The 23,485-nt window shown below is 40.6% G+C and overlaps 1 protein-coding gene across 2 annotated transcripts in view; it reads right to left on the bottom strand.

Moving 5' to 3' along the window:
• Positions 1-23,273, bottom strand: part of fndc3ba (fibronectin type III domain containing 3Ba) — a 125,569-nt gene extending 102,296 nt beyond the window's left edge. Inside the window, exon 1 of one of the 2 annotated variants that reach the window (XM_059354072.1) lies at positions 23,182-23,273. The gene's annotated coding sequence lies outside the window, so the exon portion shown is untranslated. Of the gene's footprint in view, positions 1-22,765; positions 23,102-23,181 lie in introns of those variants that run through there. The other variant, XM_059354073.1, reaches the window with a different exon arrangement.
• Between the last annotated feature and the right edge of the window lie 212 nt (positions 23,274-23,485).

Consider the following 23,485-nt stretch of genomic DNA (forward strand, 5'->3'; position numbering starts at 1 on the left):
TTTAATGACAGCAGTTAGAGGCTTTTTCATGCTCTACAAGCAAAACAAAAAAAGAAAAAAGGTTTCTGTTTGGGAGTTTTAAACATTTTCAACTCAATGAAAACAGAACTCCTGTGGTTTTTGTTGTTTGCATGATCCTGTTTGAATCGATCTAAAATAATAAATAGTAGTTTATAATAGCCATAGCTTTTATTATTTTTTGAAGAGGAAAGATATGCCTTCCGTCTTTCATGTTATCACTTTGTTCGCTTGTGATGATGCATGTAGCAACAGATTGGCACCAGAGGAGCAGAGAAACATGTCGATATGAATGTTTTTATTTTATTTTTCTGCAAACTGAAATACTTTTTACAATTATTATGATTTATTGACTTATAATATATTTGAGCTTGGGCTGTAGACATTTTAAGGGATATAAAATACAGAAAATTATGAATGGAAATGTTTCTTTTGATGAAACTATCAAAATGCAAAATCTCAAAAACAAAAAGAAATGTGCATAATTCAAAGAACATATGGGGCGTTAAGAAATATTTTGCATGTTTTTTCATTTAGACATTTTGAATCAGTGTTTTGCCTTTATTTATTCAAATATCAATAAGCATGTATTATTTTATTTTTATTGTATTTATTAACAATTTCCATACTTTTAAAAATCAATTAACTATTGGTATATTGACTAACATAACCGTTCAGATCAGGTTGTTGAGATTTATGAAGCATTTAAAGATTCTCCAAGATATGATATCAATAAGCAAAACTACCAACCGGTGCAGCATTTCCATTGCAGAGTTCAAAGGGTTAAGAGTTTAAAGTTATATGTCATATATATTTTATAGCCTTTAACAAGAGTTAAAAGTTAAGTGTGTCTTATTCTAAATGAAATCCTTTATTCTTAGCTCTATCCTACAAATTCATATTCTGACTAACCTGAGTAATTCTGTTCAGTACAGCTCCATTTCCAAGCTTCCCCCTGCAGCTCGCCTTCAGGGCTCATAACATTATCCTAACTCCTCTTCACCTTCTGCACACTTAGATATCAGCAAGAATCAGAGCAGGCTCTCCTTTCATGTCTTTGACAACTCCAATCATCGGGCTGATAAACGTATCGATTAATTTGCTCCCGTTTCATCCACCGATCCATTTTAAAAATCTGCTAATGGTTTAGCTTTGGGTCAGTCTTTTTTAGGGAACAGTACATGGTTCACACACATGACTGACGTGACAAGACCTCTTCAGAAGTGAATGTGTCACAAAAAGAGATAAGCATTGATTTCAGATGTAATTCTGCTGTCCTATCAGAGCACTATTATCCAGGGACAGGCAGTGGAGATGATGGAAATCTATAAAAGTCTAGAAACTCGGACGGAGTGCAGGTTGAACTTTGACAGCCACACAGGCTTAATCTGAGTCAGTCAGAGGAATGTGTCTCTGAGCTCCAAACGTGCAACATCGTGCTTTTATATCAATGTTACGTACTAGAGTGTGCCTTTCTTTTTTCCCATGCCGTAGAATGAAAAATGTATATGCATGGTTGCATCGACTGCACACTGATTTGTGTTTGTCCAGCGTTTGAGTTTGAATTCATTACAGAAGATTAATATGCTGTCGAAGAAGTATGCATGTGTTGATATCAAACAGACATATGTAAACACTCTGATATGCAGAACAGAGAAACATTAAGTCAGAGCATTACTTCTCAATTAAAACAAACATGGCTCCACGAGAAGCCATGTTTGGCCAAGAGACCATGGTCAGCTGCGGTCCCAACCACCCGCTTCCTGTCCTGGATAACAGTTTAGTGCAGAAACCATGACCAGCAACACGCCGTGCTAATATCCATGAACAGAGAGAAAGACAGAATCTAAGCCCTTTTTTATCCAGCACACAAACTTTTCCAGGAACTTGGGAACTCTTTCAGGAACTTAAAGCTGGTTCTGATTTTGGTTTCTTGATTCCTACCACAAAAAAACTGCCCTGCAACCAAGGTACTAGTTTTCATTGGCCTGCAGAGTGCTGGGGTGGAGTTTGGACTACTGAACTGTTCTCACTGCTCATACACAAGCTGTGCAAAAATCTTACACAACCCCCATTTTTAAATACCAGCAACCATGTGATTAAAAAAACTGAAAAGCAAGATGGTAATTTTGTTTAAAAAGCTGCTGCTATTGTGATTCACTCCATTTATTCCTGTTTAATATTCACAGCTCCTGAGATGCTGTGGGAATGCATTGACAGATATGCACAAAACATTTCTGTCCCTAAAATGTGTTCATCTCGTTTTTAGAGTTTTTCTGGTGACAAAGAGGTTAACCCTCTGAACCTGACGAACTGCTGGCAGCTTTGAAAGGCTTTCTATTTTTTTTTTTTTTTTTTAAAGACAAAGGAAGAAAAAAAGATGCCAAAATTACACAATTTACCATAGCCAGAGGTTGTAGAAACAGAAATGATCATTGTATTTTTAAAATGTCCTGAAATTACTCCTGTGTGATAAACACTTACATTAGGAAAGCTTAAATGTTGATTTATCAAAATCACTTTATTCAACATGTTTCATTTAAAATTTCGTCAAAATTAAACCATTTGCACTAACCAGATCCTGTAAAAAACATTAAATTCTGCGCTCCTCAATGCAATTGAGAAGTCATGAATGACTGAGCAGACGCCAACAGTCATGTAACAAAAATTCAGCAAATTTGCGACCAAAATGCAAAATGTTCACGCAATGAAGACGGAAGAGACTGTAAAACTTGTAATATTTCAATATGTCATTTTGATTCCAAATTCTGTAAATTAAATTATCAACTGCATACTTCTAGCCATGGTTGTGCTGGTCCCATAGAGCTTCAGGACTTACATGTTGCTGTGAGAAACAAGGCCACACTGAGTAAAATGTAACAGGAGCAATATCAGCCTTGAACTGCATTGGGTCCAGAGGGTTAAATAGAAAGAATAAAATAAGAAAGAGGAAAAAAATAAAAAGCATAGGTTAGAGAGGTACGTGCAGGATGGGGAAAAAAGATGACCACTAAAGTGAAAAGTATAGCCAAACAAAAAGACAGAAGATAATTCACACTGACTAAAAAACAGAAACAAGAGGGAGAATTGAAACTGAAGCTTAACTTTATTTGGTACTTGGGAAATGTTTTTCTCTGTGACTCTGTGGTTTCACAGTCATGACTAGAAGAGATTAACCTGGACAGTGGCCTCATGTACATGCGTTTCCTGTTTTGACAGAGCACATTGGAAACTGCTTTAAGCTTTTAAAAAAAACATTGGTGTACCTGATTTGAATGTATGTAAACGTAGTGACACAGAAGGAGAGAGATAACAGGTATCTTCTTCCTCATTCTGGGTGTGTTAAGCAGCTAGGAATGCTCTCAGGTGTCACTGCTCAGAACTGAATGGCTATCTATTCACTGCACCACACACACACAAACACAGTTTATGCCAAACATGACTGGGTTCGATCCAAGTCCTTTTAAACCCATTTTATCAACTGACCAACTTTAATCTGTGCTGGCATTTAATACACATGCACACAGACACATTGATATGTGTGCGCGTGCATATGTGTGTGTGTGTGTGTGTGGAAAGGCAGAGGAGGGGGGGTAGCTTCTAAATATGGTGGGAAACTGCCACCAACACCACTCCCATTCAACCCCAGCTCCTTTTACAAAAGGTATTCAGTCTAGGAGAGACCTGCTCTCTCTTTCTCACTCACACTCTTTCTAACACACACACACACACACACACACACACAGATTGAGTGAGTACCTTTTTACCAGAGAGAGAGAGAGAGAGAGAGAGGTGCGGTGGAGAAGGGGGAGATGCGGAGAAGGAGGGAGGGGGGGGGGGGGGAGCAGGGGGGGGAGGAAGGCAAAGAGGAATGCTGTGCTTGTGCTTACTCTGAGGGGAGCGTGAACACACACACACATTTGGGAAAGACAGAGAGGGGATTTATAAAAGATGGAACCTCTTCGGGTTCCCACGTCGGCTGGCAGCTTTCTGCACATATGCAGTGTGTATGTGTATGTGTGTGTGTGTGTGTGTGTGTGTGTGTGTGTGTGTGTGTGTGTGTGTGAGAGAGAGAGAGGGTGTGCATTGAGAGGCTGAAAGAGAGAGACAGAGGCAAAGTGTCTGAAGCAAATTTCAGCTTGAACTTGCCTGCATGCATTTGGCTTGCATATGTGTGTGCATATATTTTGCGCAGCTCCTTTATGTGTGCACGCCTCTGTGTGTGTCTATGGTCGAACTCCTCCTCCTGCCCTGTAATTGCGGTAATGATATGTCATCCACGAAGAAGAACTCGGAACGGGTGGAGTGGAATGCAACGGACATATACAAGCACACACACACTAGTTCCACTTGCAAACCATGTATGAACAAGCTCCTCTCCAAACTCCCTGAACTTAGGCCTTGAGAGCAACTTTTCCACCCCCCACGAACAGATCCAGCACCTCAAGAAACCACACCTGATGTTAAATAACCGCCTCCGCCGACCAGCTGCAGCTTATGGCTTCTAATCCACTTTAAGAGGTCTTTTTTAAACTCATTTTCATCACAGAAAATTGTTTAACCAAGTCATCTTTTCCCTTAATGCATCGATCAATCATGTCATAATTTCTGTATAAAAACACTGGTTTCCTTAACAACTCCATCTCTCAAGGTAGGGTAAAAGAAAGTACCTTTGAAAATGTGTTCTCTTGAAAGTAACCTTGCAAATATGAAAGTTTATAGCACATTTAGCTGGCACTCAAACCTACAAACCTTCAATGGATTTGCAATTAAATGTTCATTATCCTTTTCATGGCCCCTTTCACAAAAACAAGGTGAACTTGTGATTGTCTGGGTGCAAGACGATCTGTTGGAATATCTGCAGAGGACGAACATGGACGAACTCTGGCCACTGCTATACGTGCAACCTTATCCTCACAACAAGGTTGCAGTTTTGGAAGTTTTTGCCACGTCCCACATTCCCTGAATGAACGAGCATTTCTTCACTTTCGCAGAATGCAAATGAGTTTCCAAGGTTAAACTGCGGTCGGTTTGCCTGCATCTTGCACATAACTCAAGGCAGATGAGGAGCTATTAACAATCTGTAGTTAGTTCGAGGAAATGCAGGAACACCCCTAACCTTGATGTACATGATGAAGTCTTGAACAGTCATGCTGCATTTAATTAATCCCAGATAAAGTGGCATAAAAAGATCACGGTGCATTCATTCTTTTCCTGGATTACTTCTTTTCATAGAAGTATTCTTTCTTTTTCTTTCCCCCCTTGTCTCCTTTTTTTCCCTGTTTCCTCTAAATGCCAGGCATTCTGCAGATCATTGTGTGCAGCCGGAGCGCCGACAAGTCAGGACTCAGCCTGGTAAACGACAGGCTCAGCACTTCTCTCCCCCGTCCATCCCTCACCCTTCAAACACACACACTCACACAGAAAATAAGCACCCTGGGCAAAGCCTTTCTCCCCTCTCATCCTCCCATCTATCCATCTACCCACCCATCCAATCCTCTCATCAGGCCTGGTTTCCAGGAACACAGGCCAGAAACAGATGACCCAGTGACTTCAAGTCAGCCCTCGCTCTGCCTCTCCCTCCCATTTCCCCTCTCTCTTACTGAGCCTTTTAAAGATTTAAGTCATGTTGTCTCTCCATTTTGCTCTGTCAACATGCATATTCAGCTAAAAATGAATCACAATAACTTACTTTTTAATTGACTTTTAAGTGAAAAAACAACAGAATACTTGTGTACACGCTGAAACAAAACTCTTAAAGCTTTGATCAGCCTGTTTCCACATTAAAAAAACTACATCGGCATTCAGTGGTTTCCAGGGTGCCAAATAAGTAGCTCAGCCAAAGGCTCCAGGATCTGACTCCATTGCCATCCACTTCCTGGAAAGACCCCGCCTTCCTCACATTCCACTACCCTGTCAAAACACAGCTCCCCTCTCCCACTGGCTGACGGGAAGCTGCCGGCTCCCTTTATAGGCTGTTGCCGGGACAGTGGGCGGGAGGAAGTAAAAAGCGGAGCTCAAAGAAGCAGCGGCCCATTCCCAGGGAGAGACTACAGTTACATAACTGTGTGCACACACACACACACACACAAAAACACAGAGGATCAAGACAACACCCTCAACACATAGCGGAACACAAAACAGGGTCAGAGAGAAAGAAAGGTAAAGAGACAGTAGAGGGAGTGCAGAAAAAGAAAAAGGAGACAGAGAGGAGAGAAGTTGAGAAATGGGGAGGAAGAGAGGGAGGGAGGGGTAGGTGAGGCATCAGTTTTCCTTGTGAACAAAATGAAGAGGAAATGGCTATTTTACACTCAGGTCAGGAGCTGAGGGAGAGTACTTCCAGTGCGTGTGTGTGTGTGTCTGTGTTTGTGTGAGAGACAGAGAGAGAAAGGTTAATTGGTGTATGGTGGAAGATCACCTGCATCGAACCCTAAGCGGAAGAGCAGTGGACCGAAGAGGAGAACTGTGCCAAGAATAAAGTACACACACACACACACACGCACACACACACACACACACACATGACTGAGGCAGCTCTGTAGTTTTGTCAAAAACAAAGCAATTTGGTGTTATTAAATCAATATCATCTGTTGCCTGTCTGTGCAGGGCGGAATTGACAGCAATCTGTTAACTGGGAGAAGGGCAGGGAGGCAGGATGGAAAGAAGAGGAGGAGGGAGGGAAGAAGACAGGAGGTAAGAGGAGAGGGGAGAAATGGGGAGGGGGGACTAAGGGGGCCGCACGTTGAGTGTGTGTGGAGAGAGAAATGTGTGGAATCCTAATTGTGTTATTGCTCCAGAACAAACATTAGTCCTGCCTGTCATACCACAGACAGCAGGCACACAGCGTGTGTGTGTGTGTGTGTGTGTGGAGACACAGGGAGGGAAATTGAATGACTCTTGCAAATAAAGAGTTTAAAACATGCTTTCCACTTTTTCCCTGGCTATTCATGAAGGCAGAGCGTTCACAATCAGCTCAGTGTTGCACTGGGACTTCTGTGTTAGCCGTTAGCCTCACATAAGGACAGCAAGCTCCAGCAGATGTGTGCATCTGCCAGCAAGCCCTCCCTCCTGCAGCTGTACGGCTGTGGGCTGGCCATGTGTGCATGTGTGCGTGTGCGTGTGTGTGTGTGTGTGTGTGTGTGTGTGTGGTTGGGCTGGGGGCCAGCAGGCAGTAAACCCACAGTAGAGGCCCTGACAGTCCAATGCTTGCCACGTAGCCACGCAGCAGCGACGTAACTCCAGAGGAAAGCTTAAAAAAAATAAAAAAATTAAAGGAGATCTACATTCTCTTTATGTCTCCTGCATAAGGAAGAAAGTAATGGAGGGTAATAATGTGGATCATTGTGTGGTCCAAACAGAGGCAATGCAAACCCTCAAACACACGGACTCAGACTCTGACGTTTCCACAAATTACATCAGCCAGGACCGCCAAACTCCGACTGAGAGCTCCTTTGACTTACAGATGTTCAGGGTCTGGTTCCACAAAACTGGTGACCACACACAACAAAATAGTTTACCGACCGGCACAAACATAAACCCCGCCCTAATCATCATCATTAAAACTGATGTCATTGTCTTCATTACTTCCATCGGCCCCATCAATGTCTGCAACATCCCTGCCATCTCCATGCCAGCATCTCCATCATCAGTCCTGTCACTACGCCAGACTGCCTTAAGAAAATGCGGTATTTTGTTGGTGTTTTGTTGTGTGCGTTTAATACAGAGGAAGTGGCTATTCTCCCACAAGCACATGAACATGACTCACTCTTCTTCATGGCAGTGCTTCCAGATTTTTCTTCTCCTTTTGTCCTTTTCTGCCCCCTCCTCCCTGTCTCCCTCTCTCTCTCTCCTTCTCCCTCTCATCCCTCCCTGCGTCCGTCCCTCCTCCTGCCCCACCACAGTTCAGACTTTTCTCCATCAGATCCAGAGAGGCTGAGGGCTGAGCGCTCTGCAGCCCAGAGAGGAGCAGTGAGCCTGAGGAGAGCTCACAGCAAACCCCTCCCTAACACCTTGGATCTCCAAGGCTCAGTCTGGCCACACACATGGAAGCTAGTTGGACAAGGCAGGAGACAAAAGGCTGAGTTGGGCCGACTGGTGGGTAGTATGACAGGCTGTGGAGATGTACACACAAGCCATCTGGGTTTTGGCTTGGCATGGCTCGCTTGCTAATGAAGCCGGGGTTGCTCAGTTTCAAGTCTATACAAGAAGCCTTGAAGATTTAGAAATATTTTTTAGCCCAAGGCACAGCACAACTGAACCCTACTGACATTTAACCTATTGACCAAATACCTTCAGTTCAGGTGGGCTTCAGGTCTTTTTTTTTTTTTAACGTTGTATCTAAAGTTTCTGTTGAGGTTTTTCTGTCGTCATATTTCATGATGTCATCATCCAAAAAAATATTTTTTTTTTGTCTTTTTTTTTTTTACTAAATAAACTTACTTATTATAATAGTTTTGTTATTTTGCTCATATAAAAACAGAAAACAATTAACATTTCAATACCGTGGAACAACAGTGCAATATTTATTTTATTTATGTGATATATCTCCCATTCTGCTGCCCCCCCCCCCCCCCCCTTTCTTTTTTTGTGCTTTTTTATAGGGTTTATTTTTTTTATTATGTTTAAATTATTGTTATTGATCGGTTAAAAAATTGTCTTCACTATTCATTTTATTTTTATTTATTATTTGTGTAAATGGTCAGCAATTGACTTATACTAAAACACACAGCACTAATATGATTTTAACTATTTAATTTTCATTTATTTAGTTATAAAGTTATTTTTCATAACAGCCTCATGAGTCTTTTCAGTGCAAAATCAGTGCATAAGAAAAGGCCTATTTTCATTACAGTTAAAAATCACCATAACAGCCACCTTATCTACTAATATATTACTAATAATGTCACTGTAGCCTAATCTTTATCTGCCATTGGGCTTAAAAATGGGTTTAAACAGAATGAAAAGACATGCAAAGAAAAAATAAGTTGCACAGCATTCAAATGTTAATGTAGAATTTTAATTTCAACATTGTGAATGAAGCATTTGGAGCAGTTTTAAGTGAAGAAATGAAGGTTATTAAGGAAACACACGTGTTTGAGGTAATTTGTGACAGTCAAACACAAAGACAGACATACAAGCCACTGATAACAGACAGGAATACATAGGGAGAAACAGTCAGATAGTCGTTTATTTCTTTTTAAAATATATAGGCTACTGATGTCTCAGTCTCAGAAATGCATGTTATTCCAAAGTAATTACTCCTCTTGTCACCATGGCGATATGAAGGCGGTGTGAACTCAACTCAGGTTCAAACACTCTCTCTTTATCTTCCCCTCTGTCACACACATAATCTCAAAGTGATGCACAGTGTGCCCTCTCGGGGGCCTACCACAAGCATCAGACTTTCGTTTATTTACATGCCTGGCATGACAATATTATGCTTGCATGACATTCTACAGCAGCAGCTCTGCATTAGCTCTACAGCCCCATTCCTGTCTCTCCTGTGCATGTCCTCGGCCTCACCACCTCCTCTCCGTCTTTGCTTTATTGCTGTGTAATGCAGTTGGTTCCATGTAACACAGCCGTTTAGCATAAATATGATGCTTCTGCACGCAGAGCTGAATCCTTTTCAAGTGGCAGCTCAGATAAGACGGCGTCTGCTGTGTATGACTTTCGTGTTTGCATGGTTTTCACTAGAAAGGACCAGTGACCAATCAACATTAGTTACACTTTGATTTTTATGCACCAGCGCTCAGCCTTTCCTCCTCTTCCTCTATACTCCCTCAACTCCTCTTCTGTCCCACTTCCAGCTTTAACCTGTCTGGGCGCTCCTCCCCTGCCCTCCCCCCCTCCCTGTCCTCCCCCCGCACTATTGGACCTACTTCCCAAACAACCCCTCAGCCTTCAAAAGACAGCCGCCCATTCAGAAGGTTTTGGGGGTAGGGTGGGGGGAGGAGGTCGCTGCATGCTTGGGGAAGGGTGAGGGGGAGGGAGGAGGGGGTGCAGGGTTCTCATTCCCGCTAAATTGTCCCACATGGCTGAGCGTGCTTAGTTTAAACAAACACAGCCACTTCCTCCTCACTGCGCACATCGGCACACAGACACAGGCGCGCGCACACCCACATAAACATGCACCAATTGGGCGCACAGGCATGCTTGAACTCCGTTACACAAAAACAAGCATGCACGCACATATATAAACACACATACACACAATACATTGTATACCTTGGCGGGCAGCGGACAATGCTTTCAGTCTTGCACACAAGCTAGTAAACTCTCAGCTGAGCCAAGATTCAACACCAAAGCCCCAAGATTCCTTATAGTTCCTCATGAAAAGACTATTTGAAATGCATATTCAGCATGTTTAGTTTATGGATTTGGCCTCTGGTTACACCGAGTTTAAAAAAAGGAAAACTTTTGTGGGGCTTTAACTGTGCAATCCACAATAAACATCTCAACTAATGGGTCCCAGGAGTCAAACCCCAAAACCCAAAGTCATACCACACCGGACACAATATATATATATGTGTGTGTGTGTGTGTGTGTGTGTGTGTGTGTGTGTGTGTATCCAGAAATATAGAGGTTATGTCAGTGTGACCACTTTATTATGCTACTGTAAAGTCAGATAGTTCAGAAATCATTACATTTCGGGACATATAAATCACGTTACTCATAAGTGAATTTTTTTTGTGTATATGTTTAATAAAGACACTGTAATTTAAGTATATCCAATGCTTCTATGAATGCTTTTATAGCAAAAAAAGAGAACCATGTTTAAGATTTTTTTTTTACTTTTTATTTATAAGTTTTAACTCTTAATTGCAAGTCTTATTTTCAAGTAAATTTAATATTTTTTATTTAATATTTTGATTTTAAATTATTATTTTTGTATACTTAATATGTGTTTTGTAGTTTAAGTAGGTTGTGGAAGTGTTTATATTAATTATATAATTATATAATATTATATTATTAATTATTTGAATTATTAAGATCTAATTTATTTATTATTTGTAGATTATTTAAATGACTATATAGTATTTATTTATAAATTGTTTTTTGCATTTTTTTTAACATTTATTTTAAATTTAATTTTAAAAACAGTAAATATTTGTGTTAAATAATCATGATCTCAATACGGACCACAAATAATCGCAATAAGTTTTGCCATAATCCATAATTATTGTTCATTTTACAGAGACATTACAGGCTAAAGGTGACTCCAATGGAGAGATAGATTGCAACATAGAGCTGACTTATCAAATAAAATAAGTAGCAAATCAACCAAGTCCAATATTGTCTAATTGTTCTGGGGGTTTTTTAACCACTGCTGTGTGAAGTCTGCTATAAAGACCCACCTACATCTGCATTCCCATGCATTTCAATGCAATGACGTACAATCATCGTGATCAGCGCTGCATAACGACCGGCAAGTAAAGAGGAGTAAAGGAGGACAACCACAGAGTCCAGACAATAAACCCACATTCCCTGCCAGTGGACCTGCTGCCGTCCAGGCCTGCACACACAGCACGTCTCTGCCACTAATGCCGAGCTCCATCAGGGCTGCATGCCATGAGTCTTAATTAAGACAGCTATGCCAAGTCAAGAAGTTAATTCTACTCCCCCTGTCTCTCTCTCTCTCTCTCTCACACACACACACACACACACACACACACAAATACACAAACCAACATTCTTGGATGGACGAGCACACAGACAGAGACAAACCACCAAGAGACATTCAGATCATCAGTTTTATGGGCCATGAAAAAGCTTGCTCTGTGGGTGGTGTGTGTGTGTGCCTGTGTGTGGGTGCTGGGAGAGAAAGACTATTTAGTCACACCTACATGAGAAACCTGTCTCCTCTCTCACAGACAAGACAACAACGGAGCCTGAGAGATCTACACACACACACACACACAGCCTTTGCATGCACAAACAGGGCAAGCAAATCATGAATGAATGGTACTTTACATGCCGTATTCCATGAATAACTCATCATGGTGTGCATGTGTGTACGAGTGTGTGCAGCAGTGTTTAATCCATTAGAAGAAAACTGAAATGGACTGAAAAATGAGAGAGGGCACTTCTGGGAACAGCAGAACCAATGGAAAGTGTATATACAATCACTGCTCCCCAACATCACATCACACACACACACACACAACACAACACAACACACACACACACACCACACACACTTATAACACCCCTCCCCACAGCCTGGGGTCACAAGGTCACATTCCTCCTCCTCAATCATCCTCAGGATTTCACACACTGGTTCAGGGATGTGGGTGTGTGAGTGCTGTACTGTGTGTTTCTGCCTGCCTGCCTGCCTGCGTGTGTGTGTGTGTGTGTGTGTGTGTGTGTGTGTGTTTGGGATGTTTCAGTGATTTGTGGGGGGTCTCGGCTGGAGGGCAAGGAGGGGAGAAGTGGGAGAAAATAGGAAGGCCATGTCCACACTAAGCCAGATAAATCTGAAAAATGCAGTTTGAAACTCTCTCCAAAGTGAATAAAGCTTTTCAAAATGATGATGCCTGCAGAGACTTGATCAGGTGCACTTACAACAGTAAGGCTAAATGACTTTCTATCACCTGTGGTCACTGAACTTGAAAGTTGGTACAGCCAATAACAAAACTCAGACACTATCATAAACCTGTCGGCTGATTTTGGGAATTTAAAGTCACGATTTGATCGACATCTCATTAAAGCCGTGCAGGATACAGTTGGAATTGGTATTCGTGAGCTGTGATCAAATCACTTTTTAATAAAAGGTATAACAAAAAGAAATGATTATACTATACTTGTTGTGTTTTGTGATGCTGTATCATTTCTCAAAAATACTGTATATCGATTTATATTGCACAAAAATTAGTGCAAGTTCCAATCCCACTGTTTAGATTGCTTAAAAGTTTTTTTTATTCAGATTTCATGTACTTGGTGCTGTGTTCTTTATACAATGACAGATTTCCCAAAATTAGATTTTTTTTAAAAAAATCATCGTAACCACTGTATCATATTGCCAGATGCTTCCTAATCCCAAACTTTTTAATATTGTTTTAAACTTCACAACATAGCAGAAGTAGCTGTGTCGATCCCTGTACTTATGGGATAGGAGTTTTTGTCATTTAACTACAACCCCACTTCCCAAAAAGTTGGGACACTCAGAATTCAGAGTGTATGTTTGCAACATAACAATATTGTCTTCGTACAGTTTTCAATTGAAAATATATCACAATTAGCAAATTATCACATTCTGTTTTATTTACATTTAAATCAACTTCTTTTGGAATCAGGGTTGTAATTTATTGCTGGTTTTGAGTTTCAATCTGGTTGACAAACTTTTTGAAAGCGACCTAAACTTGCTTGTGGGTGGATGAAGCCTATCAGCGTTTTCTACGATTTATTAGCCTTGTAGAAAAGTGCTGTGAGTGGCAAAAGAACAAGAGGGAGAAATGACAGGTATGTGGGGCTGGAAGGGGTGGGGGAAGACAGGGTGAGAGGAGGAGGAGGAGGGAGGGGTCGATGTGTGTCTGCATGCCCTAGAGGGGGAGAGAGGAGGAGGAGGAGGAGGAGGAGGAGGGTGCTTTAACAAGGGAAAGCAATAAAACATGAGGCTTCGCATTAAAAAACACCTACTTCCTCCTTGAGCAGAACCCTCAACTCTGGGTCTGCAGACTCGCTAACATGCAACAGTGTGTACATCATGCACACACACACACACACACACACACACATATATATATATATATATAAACAGCACATACACATGTACACACATGATCACACACTAAGAAAGAAGCACTTAAAAGTGTGTGTACCGGTCCCAAATCCAGTTCCAGCCATATAATAATCACAATTATAACCAGTTGCAGAGCCACACACTCCGCCACACATACACACAAACGCCAGTCCGCAGCAGACTCGACTCGACACTTGAGATACACACTCAAAATGCTCACAGTCAGGCATAAAAACAGCCATTAACGACTGGCGGAACTTTCCATGGGCCTGCCAACTTGCAACACCAACACGCCTGGCATGCTAATGCAGGCACGTAAAGTTAACTCTGTGTGTGTGTGTATGTTTCATGCATGTGTGTTAAGTTGGTGCTGTGTGTGTGTGTGTACAGGTGCATGCTTGATCCCTGCAGCCAGCTGACCACGCACACAAACACCAGCGGGCAGCTCTTCAACAAGCTATTTCTATGGATGTTACCCCCGAGGAGCGGTGCGAGGGCAGCTGAGCGCTTCTGCATGGATCCACTAAACTCCTCCATCTGACGAGAACTTGATGAAAAACCTGACAGACTAATTTCTGGATTCCAAACACGTTATCTATTTGTCAGAACCGTTTTATTTCATTATCTGCTCTAATCCTCAAATGTCACTCTGCCGTTCCTCCTCGCTGTTGTCTGTGCTGCCGCTGTACGGCTGCTGTCAGGACCTTTCAGATGACACCCAGTGATGAGCAATGACTCCAATCAGCAGCGAGAGAAGTGGAAGTTTTTGGTGAAGTCACGCGGTTAATCATGTGCAAACTATGTTGTGAATTCAAATGTATCAAAGCTGCACAAATATTGCTGATATATGTACACAAAGGTTAACCGTAATGCACAGTGATGCAATAATGCACTGTAGCATACTTTACTAAATTACACTATACAGCTGTTTACCTCCCACCATGTTTAAATCTAAAAAAAAATGTATTATTAAATCTCTCTTCATTAATTGCCTGGCCTATAACATAAAATTTAACATTGTAAATGACTCATGACACAACCAATGAGGTGTTTTAAAGCCATCTCTAGCTTGCTATTTTTTGTCCAACGAACAGTCAACTAACTGATTAATAATTTCAGCAACAGATTGTCGTTCAGTTATCTATATGAAAATATGGTATTGGGTTCAAGATTACAGAAAGGAGGAGAGTTTTTTAAAAGTTTAGGGACTAGTGTTGAGATATATAAGAGGCTTTAGGGAGGGTGAAGGTCTGGGATGTCCTGCTTTTTATCATCTTGACCCATTGCTGTTTATAGAATCTGGCAAATTGTCATATTTGAAAATAAGGTTGCTTTCATGTAATCATGTGAACTGTCTCCAACAATAACCCAAAATAAATAAATATTTTACTTTTTTTTTGTGTGTGTGTTTTTTGGGACGGAAGCACTTTTAATCACCAGTGTGAATGAAACATGCTATATAAGACACACACTTTCATTCCAAAAAGCTATTCATCAACATTATCTTGATGAATCTTTAAAAAAAACATTTGAAGATATCAAAGTAACCCAGTGACTTTCTGAGTTACTTGTTATGAAGCAGCTTATTTTTAAATGTGATTATGATTTTGTAAGAAAAAGTTTAGGGTGGCTGAGAACTTTAATGACCTTCGGTGATCGTCGTGGGGGAGTGATGACAGTCGGCCAAAGGAGGCTTCACATTACTGCAAATGTCACAGCTCTTATTTTGGACTGGAACTTGTAAAACGAAGGACAGAAATGACAGAGTGTTTGACATATCACATTATGCCGAGGAGAGGAGAGGAGAGGAGAGGAGAGGAGAGGAGAGGAGAGGAGAAGAGAAGAGAAGAGAAGAGAAGAGAAGAGAAGAGAAGAGAAGAGAAGAGAAGAGAAGAGAAGAGAAGAGAAGAGAAGAGAAGTTGAAAGGCTTCTTTTATCTTCTTCTAAATCAACTGTCAACAATGCAGGAAATTATCAAGGGAGACAAAAAAAAGTGGAGACAGGGCTCCGGAGGGAGGGAGGGAGGGAGAAAGAGAGGAGGAGGGTAAACATTACAGCTCTGTGCCAAGCAAACATGAGATGCTGGGATACTTCAACAAAAAGCCAGCGTTCATATGGGAATGAGAGAAAGAGAAACCAAGAAACAGAGAGGGAGAGAGACAGAAAGCTGGGAAATAGAAAGTGAAAGCATCAAGCAGCTGATAACCAGCTGCTGTCATGAGATACATTGGAATATTTTTTCTGTTTCAAACTCGGCACCTACTTGCAGCTCTGACTCGGAATATGTTTACACGGTTTAATGCATTGCCTGCAGGTGTAGCCTGACCAGAATGTTACCTCATGGATCATAAATTTTATCAAAATGAAACAGTAAACTAAGGTAATAGCTAATGCAAAACATGCACATTAAATATGGGAAAGCAAACAAACCAATAACTCACTCAAGCCGGCACAAGCACAAACTCTGCAACATTATTCAGTTGTGCAAAACTGCAAAAAAACAGTGTCCAATCCACTGTTTGTATGTTAGGTTGAACAGAACAAGGAGCCACATCAATATTAATAAGGTTTCAAAATCAAACTCAAAGCAGCTCCTGCAGGGAATTATACTTCTAGTAATAACAGCTGAGAAGATTAGTAATTAAATTAACGATAATCAACAGAAAATCAGGCAGCAACTATTTGTATAACTGATTATCTGTTAAGTCAATATTCAAGGAAAGATGCCTGACATAAACTGGTTTCAGTTTCTTCTTTGATTTCCTTAGGGCTTAAAGGAAATATCAGTCAGCCTATCACAAGTATATTGGTAAAATATTAGTAATTGCATACATTTTTCCAATATGATTAATCTTTTTTTAGAATATAATGCAGGAAAAGATCAGGAAACCTAATCCCTAGTGAGGTTTCAGTGTACTGATGTGATTTTGAACAATAAAGTTCATTAAATATCCTGTCTCCATTACATATCTTTGTCACAGAGATAACCAACATATCCATATCTTATTCTGTTTATAATCCTACACTGTAAAAAATGTTTGTAGAAATTACAATAAAACATTGTCAAATTGCATCAGAAATAGGGCGTAAAATTAAAAATTTAATATCAGCGTAGTAGACGATTTTAATTACCGTAAATCAAGGAAATGGTACAAAACTTTTAAATTGTAGATTTAGTTTGTTTCATGTAAAATTAAAGGAGAAATACCATAATGTCACAAGGACACAATTACCCTAAAATAAAGGCACTACTCAGTCTAAATTACAGTTCTTGCTGATATCTACATTTAAATTTACAGTAGAAAACTGACTGTATTTTTACGGTGAAGTTCTGGGCACAACAGCTGCCAGTATTTTACCGTAAATTAAACAGATTTTTTTTTACAGTGTATCTCTCAGGCTCTGGTTTTCTCTATGATAGTAAACTGAATCTCTTTAAACGTTGGACTGCTAATTGGATAAAATAAGTCATCTATAGGTCATGTTAGGACATTATAATGGATGTTTTTAATCATCCTGACAGTTAATTAATGGATTATTTGAGATAACGAATAACCAATTTATCTGTAAGTTATCGTATGAAATTGAAGCAACTAATGAGGCAACTCCTTTTTAATATAAATGAATCATTAGGTTGTTGTACCCTCTGGAGCTCCCCTGCACTCCATCATATTTCACAGCAGTCTGCTCCTCCACAGGGAGAAGCCATGAGCTTTACAGTGCATCCCCAGGACAGAAGCAGAAACTCTCCTCCTGCACTCCAGGCGTCGACCCCTTGACCTCACAAAAGAAGGAATGTCTCCACACTTCCAACCCAGCAATAAGTAAAAACCTCCCATCACAGACGAGGAAGCAGGAAGCGGCTCGTCCACTTGACCAAACCACACCTCCTCGCTCCAGAAACAGCAAAGGGAGCGATGGTTCTGGGAAGCACACCTGTTGCATTTTGAGAAACAGATGGTGTGGCTGATCGCTGACTTCATGCAAGCTGCAGACGTAGTTTAGGACTGTGCATAGTAGCATTTTATGGTAGGAAATATGCCAAATATGGAAAGCTTAATCTACAACTGTTAAGTTGTTTCTAAAGCTTTCCATTGCTTACGCACCTGCTTTGTTAGCTGCAGCACCTCCGTCATTTACCAACTAGGGCTGCAACCAACAATTACTTTTATTATCTGTTAATCTGATGACTGTTTTCTGGCTTAAAGGTTACTTGTTGGGTCTATAAAATGCAATAAATGGAAGAAGAAGAAAGAGTGCAGCTCAAAATGATGTCTAAAATCCTAAAGAAAATCAGCAAATTAAGAATTAAGAAGCTGGAAGTACTTTACTGCTATTTAAGAGTGAAATTCAAGCACTTTAAGCACTTTCAAGGTACCCAAACATTTCCACACTCTCAAAGCCTTTATCATCACATCTAAACTGCCACTATAATGTAACTGCATAAAATATACTTACAGAATTTATTTCTGCACAGCAATCAGTGAATTTTGACACTTTATATTTTACCAGCCGTTCAACTAACTTTGATGTATACTTTAATCATAATTATTAATGCTTGACAGAAGACTTGTGCAACCCTGGTTAATGTAGAGTGAGCTCTAATGCACATAGGTTTGACAGGAGTGGCTATAACCTGCACGAAAACATCAGAATGGCTCGGTAACTTCTGGAAAACCAACCTAACAAGTAACAAATAGCGATGAGGTTAATCCGAAAGCTCTCTCCTTGTTCCTCGCCTCTCTTTCACATGCTCACACACACTTTCCACAGCTGCATTGTCTTGTCTGTGTAACTCTATCGCTGCTCCAGCTTCTGTCCCTGATACACAAGCACTGCTCAGTAACACTACCCCTCGGATAACATGTTCTAGGTTACCAGTCAGACACACATGCGCACACACACACACACACACACACAATGGCCAGCATCATCCTGGCCCTTCCCTGACCCCATTTCGACCAGGCTTACCTGGAGGTTTTATCGGGCCGGCAGCGAACCGCAAGCCAATGTGGGTAGAAAGCGGAGAACCCAGATTATGCCTGAGGTCAGACGGAGACAGATGCTCTTGGCATCACGAGTTCTCATGAAACATGGGAACAACTTCCTCATTGCGCTGAGAATAACCTGTCTCAGAATATAGGAGGTAAAAGACAACCGGTCCATCAAGCCTGGTTCCCTATATGTCAGTGTGAGTCCCCTGCTGGAGGAGAAAAGTATGTCTACATTAGGGCTGGTCGATACATCGATCTAAAAGATGTATCGATATATTTTTAAATGCGATATGGAATTACACTTTATCGCATATATCAATATAGTTCAATTTTTTCTCTTTCTTTATATATAAATGCTGCTCTTACTAGGGTTTGTCATATTTTGTTCTTTTGTAATCTTTATTATTCTTTTGTCATATAAATATATTTATTTTAGAAAAAGATTTATTTTATTTCATAGGCTATTTTTAAGATTTTTTTTATTTAAATGAGCACTTTATGGAGCTTTGATTTAAAAAAAAAGGTACTCCTGTTGTTATACAGCATTTATGTTCACTTAAATAAACGATTTCAATAAAACTACTTGTGACATGTCGTATTTGACTTTGACTTTGACTAAACATTTGCTCTCACTTTGCAATAAAAATATCGGGATATATATCGTATATAACAATATTCAGCCTGAATATATCGGGATATGACTTTTGGTCAATATCATCCAGGCCTAGTTTACATGTGCTGAAAGGCATCAGAAATGATATATCGGAAATTCTTGGCACCTGCTCCCCTGCTCTGGTTTACTCACTTTAGCAAAATAAACAAACTGATTAAGCGGGTTCAAATAAGGCATCTGCAAAGTTACATTTACCCCATGTGTAGATAATGATACACCATCACAGGGGCCGACACAGCTGAGTGAGCTGTACCTGTGTGACAAATCCATAATGGTTACAGAACACAGGCTAATAACTTATAAAAAGCGTTATTCAAGCCGTCGCCTATTCATGAGACAGAGAAAGGACGAAGCAACAATGGCTACCCTCCTTCAACCTGACTCCAGTCTAAAAAAAAACACAGTTCTTTCTGTTCTCTTATATAATTGCAGTGTATTCGATTAAAAAAAACACACAGAGAAAAAGGGGATTTTACAAGCGGCAGACTAAAAACTGGGGGAGGAAATTCACTTGCTTGCAATTGCATCAGTTTGAGTGCAAATCCCTGCTTACATTATGCTGCTGTACATCCTCTAGCTGCACATTCCTGGCTCTCCACACAGCCAACTGAACTCAAGCATACAGTATAAAAAAAAAAAGACGGATAAAAACTCTCAAAGCTTGTCATTAAGAATGCTGAAAAAATTTTTTTTATATATCCAATCCACCGTGAATACAAGCACAACATAACTTTTCAAGGCTTTCATAACTTCTTAAATGCTGGCCTGAGAGCTTTGTTTACATTCTTATTATGTATAAATGTTGGAGCCAAAGAGGCTTAACTTTCAGAGAACAGTGTTCGGTGATATAAACCTCATTCAGCTGGTGTTAGGAGGGATATGGGTGTTGTACTTAACCTATGAAAAATGCTTTTTCTGCATTGATATTATGGACTGTGGTCAGCTCAGCACCTGGAGCTGAAGGCTACACAGGTACTCAGCAGGGCTGCACAATTACTTCATTGAAATCCTAATAGGGAAATATTGTGAAATATCCAAATTGCAGGAGGCAAAATATTTGTTTACAGTATAAATATATGTCACATTAGCTTTCTGAGTCCGACCGATATGGAATTTTTGAGAATGGTGCCAAGAATGATTTTCATATTAAAATTCACAATCACCACGGCAACCAATAATAAAAACCTTTTTATGTGGATTGTGCACTGATTTTGTACCAATGTGACCATGCAAAGGTACTCAGAAGGTTGCGTTCAAATATCTAGATTATAGAATATTTAAAATCATCATACTAAACATATATAACATTGTCAACACTGAGGAAATAAAGAATCAATAAAAAATAAATGGTTAAATAAACATCAGTCATGTATGCTCACTATAAGTAACTTGCTGATCATTTAAATAAAAAAAGAAATATAAAAAAAAAATTCTAAATTACCCCAAGCATTGGTTTTTGTATTATTTGGTCCACAAAAAGGTTTTTTTAATCAGCCAATATAAGAAAATATGATGACACTGATACATTACAATACGTCTGTGATAGGTCAATATTTGCCGATAATATTGGCATACCAATAAATCAGTCTAGCTCCATTTTGAATTAACTATTGTGTTGCTGCAGTGCTTCAGATAGAAAAAAAAGTATATATTTTTCAATTAAAGTGAGAATAACATTGCAATATCCAAAATCATCGCAATTGGATATTTTTATTAAAAAAACATGCAGCCCTGGTGCTCAGACCAACACAGCTTTTCAGTCTGAGGTGCCTGGTGATCAGTTGCACCACCCAGCAGTGCCTTCAGCATTAGTTTTGCAGCCTGTATAACAGAGTGGAGCTGAAGGCCTGTGAAACAACCTCCCTTGAAACCAAAGAAACAAAAAAAAGAAAAGACGTCCCGAGGCCGCAAAATCAGAGCCTTCCTGAACTCCTGTTTTACCTGTTTAAGTAAGAGGTAAGAGAAGTAGGAGGGCCAGATTTAGAAACTAGACATTTTTATTTTAAGAACACTTCAGGGAAAAAGAAAAAAAACTAGAAACTCACACTTGATGCTTTGAACTAAAGAGATTTCTCCATCACTTCCTGCTGTCTATACTTTGGCTTATTGTCCACAGCCTCAACTTTTGATGCTAAGACTTTTTGATGCCTCTGACTTGTGGAAGCAAAATAAATTGCCCATTCATGCACCACAGACAGAATTCCTTTGCTCTCACCTAAACCTAAACACACCTTTTCAGCGGGTAGCCAATCATTTCGTCCCCCCCTCACACACAAATCTCGGATATCAGTTTTTCACAGAAAAAAAATTACATGGCCACATCAGCCTTTCACCAAAGGAATGTCATCTGACGTCATGTATTTGGGATCAGATTTCTCTCCTCTCCTCTTTCTCTCTCTCTCTCCCCCCTGAAAAAGTAAGCGTGTGTGTGATATGTTGGGTTATTTCCCCCCTTTAGCCTATATTCTCCAACGTGCCCACTGGATCCAGAGCCCACAGCAAGGGGGGATTCTCAAACCATAGCCCCAATTATCCCCCCTCCACCGCTAATCATGACAGCATGACAATTAACCACTCACACTGTTATTGCGTTAAAAAAATGACGCACAGCCACAAAAGAAAGAAAGAAAGAACAGCTCTCAAGTCATCTTTTGCATGTTGAATTTTCCTTTTACCTATTGCTGCCACATCTCTTGTCTCCTCTTCACTGAAAGGGGACTTCTGATACGCAACTGTCCTTTTCTATAGGTGGGTACGTGGAAGCAAGATAATCGATCGTTTCAAAGCGGGAGACCAATGTTTGATTTCCACGTCTGCATCAGAGGGAGATTTGTCTTCCCTGCACAAACAGACAGACACGTAGTCGTTTCTGAGAGAGAGAGAGAGAGAGAGAGAGAGAGAGAGAGAGAGAGAGAGAGAGAGAGAGAGAGAGAGACTGACTGGCTGGAAGGAATGCTAGGATATGCTGGAGTTGGGATTTTTTTCCTCTCCAAAGCCTTTTTCCTGCATTCTGCAATCGCACACAAACTCCATGGAAAGTCGCTGTAACACATCCCCTTTAACGTTTCCCAACAGTTATACAATGCATTATAACCCCCCTATAGTGTCAATTCAATGATTTCGCAACCCCCCTCTCTCTCTCTCTCCCTCTGTCAAATCTGACTGCCTCAGCATCTTCCATTTCCAACTTATTTTCCAGCTATAAAAAGTGCCCATTTCCTGATTTCGAGCAGCTACAACACAACCGATTATTTCCACAATGCAAGTCGCAGCGCAACAACTGCGTTTTGTTGCAGAAATAGGCAAAAGAGTGAAGGTTTTCTCCTGTTGCGCACTCACTCCATCTGAAGTCCTCGGAGACAAAAACACATTCTTTCGTGAAAGCTGAGAAATCGGGGACCACAAAGAGCAAAGACTTCCAGTCCGATACGTTCACTCGACTAGTGTGGAGAAGTAACGCGACAATCCGCCGCTGTTTAGCTTTTAACTTGTTGTTTCTGAATAAACGGGGAATTTTTGCCCCAAAAGTTTCGATTCACCCCCCTCCGCAGCAGCAGCGAAGCAGTTTTCCTTTTTCCTTTGCGCTGGCCAAGTGGCCCAGACTGCCGGCGTCAGCGCTCAGCTCTCCAAACTCACACACACATTCACAGACACGCACTTCTAAAACTTTTTTAACATCGACTCCATCGGCCCTCCGTTCCCCGTTCTTCGCGGGGTGGTTTGGCGCAGTGAAAAGAAGTGTAAAAAGAACTCACCTCGCTGCAATAAAATAATCTTCAAACAGACGGGGCTGCGTGTTTTTTTATTCCCAGGGTCGGGTCTTGCCTGTCTGCTGGCGCGGCGCAACGCGTACTGGGAGACTCCGCCATGTCAATCAAAACGCGACGCACATGTAGGTCAGAGCCCGCCTCCTCTTTACCGTAATACACTGCGCAGAGAAAAAAGCCAAAACAGAGAGCGAAGCTGCTGCCTCGTCTGTGTGACAGAAACAATCTGCCTGCTTGTCTTTTACAGCAGAGTAGGTATTTTAAAAGCAATAAAACTAGGTGATCTTCTGAT

Source organism: Centropristis striata, chromosome 16 (genome assembly GCF_030273125.1).
Source record: "Centropristis striata isolate RG_2023a ecotype Rhode Island chromosome 16, C.striata_1.0, whole genome shotgun sequence".
Classification (NCBI taxonomy): domain Eukaryota; kingdom Metazoa; phylum Chordata; class Actinopteri; order Perciformes; family Serranidae; genus Centropristis; species Centropristis striata.